The sequence below is a fragment of the Corythoichthys intestinalis genome, chromosome 8, assembly GCF_030265065.1.
Source record: "Corythoichthys intestinalis isolate RoL2023-P3 chromosome 8, ASM3026506v1, whole genome shotgun sequence".
Lineage (NCBI taxonomy): Eukaryota > Metazoa > Chordata > Actinopteri > Syngnathiformes > Syngnathidae > Corythoichthys > Corythoichthys intestinalis.
This window is the reverse complement of record NC_080402.1, coordinates 50,400,887-50,411,673: the sequence shown is the minus strand read 5'-3', so window position 1 is coordinate 50,411,673 and position 10,787 is coordinate 50,400,887. Positions and strand designations below refer to the sequence as shown.

General features: G+C 37.4%; 1 protein-coding gene across 1 annotated transcript in view; it reads left to right on the top strand.

The window, feature by feature from the left end:
- Positions 1-10,787, top strand: part of LOC130920120 (phosphatidylinositol 5-phosphate 4-kinase type-2 beta) — a 36,491-nt gene that overhangs the window by 2,319 nt on the left and 23,385 nt on the right. The window lies entirely within an intron of this gene.

The window sequence follows — 10,787 nt, the reverse complement described above, 5'->3', positions numbered from 1 at the left end:
TGCATCGCTTTTAGACAGACTACTTCTAATTTTGGCTATGTTGTGCAGGTGAAAAAAGGCTGTTCTGTCGGTTTGTTTAAAATGAGCTTTAAATGATAGGTCTGGGTCAAATAGAACTCCTAGGTTTTTAACTGTGGTGCTGGAGGCTACACTCACATTGTCCAGACTGACTATCTGGGAAGTTAGAGAGTCTCTCACACTTTTAGGGCCTATTATAAGGACTTCTGTCTTTTCAGGGTTATATAAAAGATGATTAATGCTCATCCAGGTAATTACATCTCGGACACAGGTACTTAGGCACTTGCCTGATCTGATCAGGTTTAATTGATTGACTATGAGCCGCTACTTTTTTCCCTCATTTTGAATCCTGCGGCTAATAGTCCAGGGCGGCTTATTTGTTGATTTATTTGGGTTAATATGTAACACTTTGACAGCGGTGTCATGATACTGCCAGAAGACCGTCATAACTATGACATGACACAGTCATGGGCATTGATGAATGCTTATAACAGATGTCATTTAGTGTCATCGGACAAATTAGGTCACTAACTCCATTTATGTCCAGCTCAGATTTTTTTTATCCGTTCAAAGGTGAGATAATTTGCCGGATGGCACAAAATGACATTTGTCATAAGCATTCATTAATGCTCATAGCACTGTCATGTAATAAGTATGATGGTCTTATAACAGTCTTATGGCACCACTGTCAAATAAAGTGTTACCAACTTCAATAACTATAGATTAATGAAACAACTGAAAGAGTAACTGAAGAAATGATTAGCACAGAACATGAATTTTGATTATTATTTACATCTGTAGTGGTGCAATGCATGCTAGGAGGCATGTTGGACGACATCAGTGTTGACAGCAGGTGGCAGCGGAGATTGACTGTCTCCCTCAAGAGAGCGGTGATGGCTAAATGAAGCTTATTGAAGCAATGGAACTTTCCAGCCAATTGGTTCAAAGCTTCTTGATGGTTCATTTGGTCTAAAGACAGTCTTTTGATGGCGCTGTCAAATTAGTGTCAGTGGTTAATATCTTTCGGTGTAAATATCTCATAATATAGCGAGGGCAGCTGCTGCTTATATTCCAGTGCATTTTAAATATGAACAAATGCCATTTTCACATCAAATTTGGTGGGTGGCAGCTTATAGCCAGGTGCTCCTTATAGTCCGGAAATTACTTGCTCATTAACTCATCGGCTGCCATTGACGGGCATAGACGTCCAATGCATTTGAAATGGGAGTTATGGCAGCGCTGTCACCCTCCTAGTTCAAATGGATTTCATTGAACATTTAGTAGCGTCATTGAAATTCATAGCAGAGGGATGAAAAGAGACATCTGTGAAGTTTGCCCCGCACCAGACTCAAATTTATATAAAAATGATGTCAATCGTTTGTGCTCTAAAAAGTTTTGTTCGTTTTTGAGAAATTTACAATTCTTTTATTGGTCAATCTGAGAGGTCAACCAGCCCCCCATTCTGATTAGAAATGGCTAAAACTTGTGGCAGTCGTTTACGCTTCGTTTGATATTGAGATATTAATGTCAAGTGATGACGTCACGCAGCCCCCCATTTATTGAAAAATGGACCTGAAATGGTGCCATTCGTTTATGCTACGTTTATGTTGTAAACAATTTTTTTGTGCTGCTACTGTATCGTTTTATATATACAGTATATATCAAGATTAGGACTGTCTCAAAGGATTATTTTTCTCTCGATTAATCTACACCTTTTTAACGATTAGTCAACTAATTTTTTTTTTGTTTTTTACTAATATTAATCCTTTTGTTGTCAATTATTAATTCACAAAAACAATTGGAACACTGCAATTCAAACATATAAATAAACAAACATAAATAACACGAATAAATTGCAAACAAACAATTAGGTGAAATGCTGATGGCATTCACTAGTGCAAAAGAATGGAATGTAAACAGATTCAGAACACGGTGACTTCACTTTTCCAACAGGATTCAAAACAATTCTTACTTTTTTTGGTATGTCTATATTGCTCTCAGCGTTAGAGTGAGCACCAGCAGAGTAAATCAATAAATGTCAAGTATCACTGGAGAGAAGTATGTGAAAAACAACTTAATGATGCACGTTGATACGATGCTACGATTGAGTATTAGGGCCAAATTAAAAAAAATAAAGAAAGAAAAAGAACAAGATCAAAGTCGTAATATTGTTACGAGAAACAAAAGTCACATTATTAAGTAGAGGTAATGTAGCTGTGAGCCCCTACACACTTGACATACATGTACTTTCGCTAGGAGCTACGATGAAGCATCAGTACAAATTTTTCTATTGAATATAATTTGATGTAAATAAAGCAAAATAAGGATTTCCTTATTTGTAACACTGATTCTAAAACACAAGATGCTTTCAATATTGTTGATTTTAACGGGGGCGGAAACGCACTACGTAAAGTATGTAGCTGCTTATTCTTCTACATTAGCCTGACATTAGCCCCTAATACTGTGTCATACGACCCACATAAAGGCAACTTTAATATTAAAAAATATTGTTATATGGATTTATGATCCACCAGCTTCTTGTCTGCTGTCGTCTCCCAAAATTATACTTGGGTGGGTGACTGCGCTTCAGGTGTTCATTCACGGTCGCTGTGCTGCCATGGTATGCAAATTTGGCGTTTTAGAGACGGCATACGACAGTGTAACCCTCCTTTGTTTCGATGAAATAAGTCCATGCTTTAGTTACTGTGCTGCACTTTTTTGGCTTTGTGCCGCTTTCCCCGCTTGAATCCCGACTGTCCGCCATCCTCAAACTTTCCACACATGTATTTTTTTAACCCATTATTAACCGTCGACGGCATGGTGTGTTTGTCGAGGCATTTACGAGTCGAGCCATGACGTCGACTACGTCGACCACTCGGGACAGCTCTAATTGAGATATTAATTTCGAATGATGACGTCACTCGCAGTTTTCCCCTATCCAACTCCCGCGGCTGACAAAGCGTAGTAACTATGTAAGAGGGGTGCCCCAACAACTAGCGCAAACGTAGCACAAACAAATGGCACCCCTTCGTCTCCTTTTTGCTGTAAATGGGGGGGGGGGGGGGCTTGAGATATTAATTCCGAGTGACAGCGTTACGCGCAACCCCCTATTTACTGTAAAATGGACCTGAAGGGGTCATTTGTGTCATTTTTGCTACGTTTGCTCTAGTTGTTGGGACACCCCTCTGTTATTGAGAGAGTTGGTACGCTCAGTCAGCCGTGACGGAGGGGTTGCAATTTACGTCATCACTCGAAATTAAAAGCTCAATATCTATAAAACGATAACAGCACAAACCAAAAATATTATAGCACAAATTAATGGCACAATTGCGGTCCCGTTCCGTAAGTGGAGGGCTGCTTGATGTCATCACTTGAAATAACTAGCACAAACGAAACTTTTTACAGCACAAACGATTGACATTTTTATATAAATTTGCACCTGATGGGACGCCAACTTCATGGAGGATACAAAGAGCCAGATGAATGGACGTCTGTCAATGTCAATGAATGTGAAAGAGGTAATGAAGCATCAGGCGACATGGCTAAGGTGTGATCTGAGTGGTTGGTGGTGGTCAAAAGGGCCTCGTTCCCGTCAGACTGCTCCACAGCTGCTGTGGCTACTGGTAGCTAGAGGTGTGCATAGACACCGCCCTCACGATTCGATTCGATTACGATTCGGAAGGCGACGATTCGATTCGATTTGATTCGATTCAGAGGGTCACGATTCGATTCTGTTCGATTCGGCAATGCATTGCGATGCATTTAAGCCTTGGATGCATTAAAATTCTAAAGCAAAGCATATTTTTCGTGAATCATGAGCCAACACAAGCGGACAGACATTAAACAACTTTTTATTGGCTCTTGTGTCACTCCTGGTTGAAGTCAAATGAAAATAGTATACTTTCATATATATCTTTTTTTTAAAAAATCAGATCACAGCATTTAATTAGTGCTTTGAATGAGACCAGGGCTTTCTCTTTTTTTTTTTTTTTTTACACACAGTAGCAGCCTTTCACACAGTGCAACATCTGAACTCCTGTGCAAAATCAGTAATAACAATCACTGTATTTTAGTCACAACGACCCATCAATAAAAATATTCAAGTACATATTAAAGCGACAAAGAAAATATTGCAGTGCAAGCAGCATCTTTATCGCAATATCAATCCAGGGATCACTTCAGTTGCAAACAAAACATCAACTAAATTGCAATGTAGAACAAAAGTAAAATGTAGGCCTAGCCTATCTTATATCTATAATATTTCTCGCTCCCTCTTTCTCCGTTTCAGCCATTGTTATGTCCTATCTCTCTGCTCTCTCGATTACAACTGCGCTTGTCTGTGACGTTACTCCGGTAAGGAAGAGGATTTGGGTTCCTCGTCCCCCCTGCATAGAGGTTAGATCTTGTGCCCGAACCCGACCCGACCCGAAATGTTAAGCGTTCACGTTTCGGTGGGTCGGGTCGGGCCGCCGCGCCGGACTAATAATTTTTTTTTTTTTTTTTAATGCGCAGAGGGCTGCTTTTTCTTCTTCTCCTCCCGTTCATTCGTTGTGTGAATGCTTTTATAATTCTCATAAAAATATGTAGACTATTTAAATATTGAGTAAACTCGCGTTTTTTTCCTGCCAACTGAGAATTCGTTACGAAAGACACTTTTATTTATGCACACAAAGGCAAATGTGATCCTTTTGAATCTTCTCCTCTGTGTGTCTGTAAAACCGTGTTTTTTGTTGTTTTTTTTAAATTAAACTTTCCCAGCATTATTTCGTTGTGTAAATGCTTCTATAAATCTCATAAAAATATGTAGACTATTTAAATATTGAGTAAACTTGCGTTTTTTTTTCTGCCAACTGAGAATTCGTTACGAAAGACACTTTTATTTATGCACACAAAGGCAAATGTGATCCTTTCGAATCTTCTCTGTGTCTGTAAAACCGTGTTTTTTTTAAAAATATTAAACTTTCCCAGCGTTATTTTGTTGAGTAAATGCTTTTATAAATCTCTTAAAAATATGTAGACTATTTAAATATTGAGTAAACTTGCGTTTTTTTTTCTGCCAACTGAGAATTCGTTACGAAAGACACTTTTATTTATGCACACAAAGGCAAACGTGATCCTTTCGAATCTTCTCTGTGTGTCTGTAAAACCGTGTTTTTTTTTTTTTTTAATATTAAACTTTCCCAGCATTATTTTGTTGAGTAAATGCTTTTATAAATCTCTTAAAAATATGTAGACTATTTAAATATTGAGTAAACTTGCGTTTTTTTGTCTGCCAACTGAGAATTTGTTAGGAAAGACACTTTTATTTATGCACACAAAGGCAAATGTGATCCTTTCGAATCTTCTCTGTGTGTCTGCAAAACCGTGTTTTTTTTTTTATATTAAACTTTCCCAGCGTTATTTCGTTGTGTAAAGGCTTTTATAACTCTTATAAAAATATGTAGACTATTTAAACAGTAAGAAAACTTGAAGAAATGAAAATAAATTGCTGCTGCTGCTGCGTTTTGTTTTTTTTTCCCACATCACTCGGCTCGGGCATGCAAATCTATAGTTAATTGATCTGGCCGGTCGGGCTTCAATAACAGCGGGCTGTGTCGGGTTGGGCTGGAATTTTTTAGGCCCGATTTAACCTCTACGGGCTTGCTTTGAATGTAAAGTAGCTCTCTCTCTACAGATAAACATGAGACTAACAATACAAATGGGGAAACCAAATCCATTGCATCACCGGAATTGCGCAGGGAAGATTTTTGAACGTACTTATGTATTTTAAAATGCGCTGAATCGATTCGGCGTGTTGCCCACATCGAATCGAATCGTCCCTGCCCCGCATCGGGATGCATCGCCGCATCGATTATTGTTGACACCCTTACTGGTAGCCTATTACCATCTGGTGTACCATGATGTGTAATAATACAATCCAATACATTATTATTACTACAGTGGGAGTGGACGTCTAGATGAAGATTTCTGATCATGCTTACACAGAGGGTTAATTTGAGTTACATCAAGATCCGGCACTTCTTGATTTTGGCCTCCCTGTGTTCCAGGACTTGTTTGAGCAGATCCGGCACCCCTAGTGCATAGAAAATAATAATAATATAAAAACGTTGGAGGCAAAGAAGGAGAAGAGTCGTTAATGACTCTCTCCACTTTATTGTGGCAACAATAAGAAAACAATAAACAAAATAACAGCAGACTGCCGCCACATTCGACTGCGAACTTTTGCTTCTCGGCCATCTCCCCCTCGCTTCCTACTATTCACAGCTCTCCAGTCCCAGCGTCTCTCAAACGGACAGTGCTTAGTGTCTTGTTTTGAGCTTTTTGTTGACAAAGGTATCAAACACACGATGTGCTGACAACTTTGTTTCTTTATTAACACATGGAGCTAATAGCACGAACACGGCTTAGGGCTCTCGGCAGGCGGTGCCTCTCTATCTCACTCCCGCATCACGTGACCAAAACAACAGTAACGTTGCGTGCACTTCAAGGTGCCTCGGAAAATATATCAGAATAGTACACACAGTTACGGACATTACAAGTTAAAATAAAATAATAATATGCACAAATTCATTAACAGAAAAAATCCCAAGAATTGCATGTTGTTTATAAAAATTTAACGTCATTTGAAAGAGTCGGAGATCTTGATACACTGAAAAACTGGACCAACAAATCACGCCCCTGAAATAAAAAAAAAAAAAAAAAGCTGCATTTACTGTCTTTTTTCAAAAAGAAGGAAGATAGTTTAAAACGAGTCAGAAAAGCACAAAGAAAAGAAAGAAAAAAAGAAATGCCCCACAGCATGGCAAGTGGGCATTTGCTTTTTGTTTTCAGTACCATTTTCTGCGTATGTTCCGGAACCTGTGCCCGTGTCGTCATCCCTGCACTGTCATATGTACTTTGTGTTCCGGCACCTTATGATTTACAAATTAAGCACTGTGCTTACAGAGTGATAAAGACTGTTGAGCCAAGAAACCTGATTTATGTTAACATAACATTTATGCGGGAAATGGTTAGCCAATTCTCCCATTCTTCCACATTCCAAAAGCAGGCATGTTGGCTTAATTTGAAGACTAGGTTTTTTAAATTGATGCTGAATTAGTGTATTTTCCAAGCGCATGTCATTTATTGCGACCATTCATTTGGTCACAAATTACAAAAAAATAATTTGTGGGGTGTACTTTAACATATCTGCAAACTGCAAACCTACTATGTATATCTCCAAACAATGTAAAACTTTCAACATTTTACATTTCTATTGTCATTACCGCCCCAAATCTATGTGTTCCTGGAATGCACATTTTGGACAGCAGGTGTCCAATTTATGCTCACTTGCAACATTTTAGAATTCCATTTTCCATCTCCACTTAATCGTAATCAAATTTCCTCGACCTGCCATCCGTATGTGAGTATTGCATGCGAGACGATTAAAAGTAGGAAGACATAATCCACAAAGACAAGATTATTCTTTCCTACATCAATCCTAATTCATTGTTAATTATGTTGGGTCTTAAAATTCAAAACCACTACTAACAAATGTTAGTAGATAATTATCTTTACATTTCAGTAAAAAAATGCATACTACTATGCTGCTTCTGTTTACACTGGATAGTTTTAGGTTGCAGCACTACTTGATGCATTTAAAATTTGTGGCAGGTCAGTTTAATGTCATTTCAAAGATTAAAGTGAGGGGCGAAGAAACTGTCTTAATTGTTGCCGAACATTTCACCAAATTATCGCGGCATATCGACATCATATAAAATGGCCCATATTATGATATTTCTTTGCACATCGCACAATACTACTGCGAGCTATAACCACAATAACAAATTCTGAATAAGTACTTAGAAGTGTCAATTAAAGCCAAGGAATTTACCAGAATTTAGCATCATTCGAAAGGCCAAATTAATGGATGCACTCCTGTTAAATATTGTAAGCTTGTGCAGGCGTTTAAAATGTGCCTCGTGAGCAGCATCGACTTTATTTTGGCTTAGCCTAAGAGATGCAAGGCATCAACTTCAATGGTCGCTTGTCTACTAAACGATGTCCATTCGAAGAAAGCGAAAACGGCCTTCACAGTTCTGCCTATTTGATTGCTTGCATATTCACAGGATGAACTTTGGCAGTAGATGTGTGGGTGAAGCCCATGGGCAATTCTGATATGTGTGGGCCGCAAGCCATCAGACAGATAAGCTTTCCTCCTCTCATCAGTCATAGAATGCATTTTAAGTCCTGAAACTGAGTAACGATAGTGTTGGTGTTGTGAATGTTTGCTCTTTATTGCACTCCTCAGTCACCTGCATTATTGTTTTCAAAAAGTCTTGCCTAATCACGAATTTCTTATTAACAAATTTTTTAAAAACTGAATTAACCGTTTTAATTATGTACATGAGTTTACAGTTTGAGTTTCACTGGTTATATACAGTAGGGGTATACAGTAGGGCTGCAGCTATCGATTATTTTAGTGGTCGATTAATCGATGAACCATTAGCTCGAATAAACGAGTAATCGGATAAGGAACATGAAAAATTAAATTACCTGAGCTGAGCCTCAAACGGTATAAAAAATAAATAAATGAGGATCTAGTTTAAATGCTATAAAATGCTAACTTTTCTACAATGTGTCTCAACCATTTGTTAAAAGCATACAGATTCCCACAAAAATAGGCTAAAAATATCTATAAATTACGAATGCATTAAAAAAAAAAAAAAAAAAAACTTAGCTCAAACAAAAACCTAGCTTATGTTGGTCTTAACAAGGAGCACCTGGATCCAGCCATGTGAAATGAGGCAGGCTAGAAGGCAGTGTATCCACCCAAATCAATAAAACTGAATGCAAACATTTTCAAAATAAATGATTACAAGGCCACTTTAACTGAATAATCGGAGCAGCAATTTTTAATTTGATTCTTTTTTTCTTATCAAATACTCGAGTTAATCGATTAATCGTTGCAGCACTAGTATACAGTGATCCTTGTTTTTCGCGGTTAATGGGGACTAGAACCCGCCGCGAAATACCCCCCCATCCCAAAAAAAAAAAAAAAATTGGGTGGTGTGGGGTGCACCATAGTGTATCATATGGCATTTTCATTATGTTCACTACGGATCCCAAACTTTTGAACGGTAGTGTACATATACATAAAACATGTTTTTTTTTTTTTTTTTGTACCTTTTTCCCTAAAGTATAATTTTTTTTAAAAAATCTTTAAATGTATATTTTTAATAAATGGTTTTAAAGCACTTCAAATGTAATTATTATACATTTTAAACATGTTACTGTCCCACCAACTTATTTTTAAACAACAATAAAGTATAAAAATGCTTGTCTTTATTAAATGCATCATTGGGTAAGTCCACTCAAATCCGCTACAACTCCTCACACACAATGAGTTGCAACAGCAACTGTTCTACAAGTTAAACAATGATTAACGCATGCAGTGCTTTGATGCTTAGGCTTCCAGGGATCTGTGCCAAGATCAAACAGAAGACGTCTGTCAGTCATCGTTAACTTTATAAGTAATTCCAGTGCATTGCCTGAACAACAAAGAGCAGGGAGAGGGAGGGAAGGAGAGTGAGACTACGCGATCAGTTCAGGAGAGCTCATCTGTATTTTTTTTTTTTTTTTTTAATCCGCAATGGATTGAGGGTGTGAAGTTTGAATCCCAAAGTGGCGAGGGATGACTGTACTCTCTTGCCAGTGTGCCAGAGCAGTGTGGGGTCAATTCTTACCTAATGACAGACAACAGTAACTGCCAAAACTTTTAGGGTGCTATCTAACAGAATTGTTGCATTGTATCTTTCCAAATTAATTGTTTGTTTTAAGAACATTGGGTATACTTGTACGACAATCAGATTTGTTCATATAGACAATGAGCAATATTATCAAATACCTGAGTGTTTTTGAATTGGCGCAATATCTTAATTTGTTTTGAGTGCAGTTACCTCTAAACGAAACTATTGCTCTTTTTTACAATACTTGCAGTCAGAGGTGAGTAGTATTGCATTACATTTACTTTGTTACATTTATTTAACTTTTTGACAAAAAATGTACTTCTGGTAGTTTTACAACGCAATACCTTTTAACTTTTAATTGATTAGATTGGTCAAGAAGAAACACTACTCTTACTCTGCTACTTTGGGCTACACTAGTCATTAAATTTTTCCCCTTTATTCTACATATTGACTATATTTTTGCCAGTGATGCTGACAGAGGCAGTCTTATTTCCACCAATGAGACGTCGCAACAATAACAATATACACCATTTTACCAATCAAAGGTGACAATGTTTTTTTTTGTTTGTTTGATTTCCCCTGAAGAAAATCATATTTAATTTCAGTCAAAATTTGATGACTCGACAGTGCACTAAGGGGAGGGGTGGATCAAAAAAATTCCGAAAGTGGTTCAAAATACTGTATCAGCATGGTAATGATGTCCCAAAAAACTAATGGTTGACATTGCTATCTCATTTAGGCACAAGATAAAACGGTTACTAATGTTTTAAGATTAAAGGACTGGTGATGTTTTAAGGGTTGTTCTGGTGTGAATTTGACGATTTTTGTGTCATCTTTTTGTGTCATCATGTAATAGGTTATAGTACAGTATAATAATAACAGTTCGTATAGATAACGTGCTGAGGAAAAGAATATACCGTTATTTCAAAAAAATCTTACATTCTAAGCAGTTGCTCACAATATTAATCATTACTTGAGTATTCTTTTCACTGAATACTTTTTCTATTGGACTTGAGTAAATTGTTGGGTGAGTACTTTAAC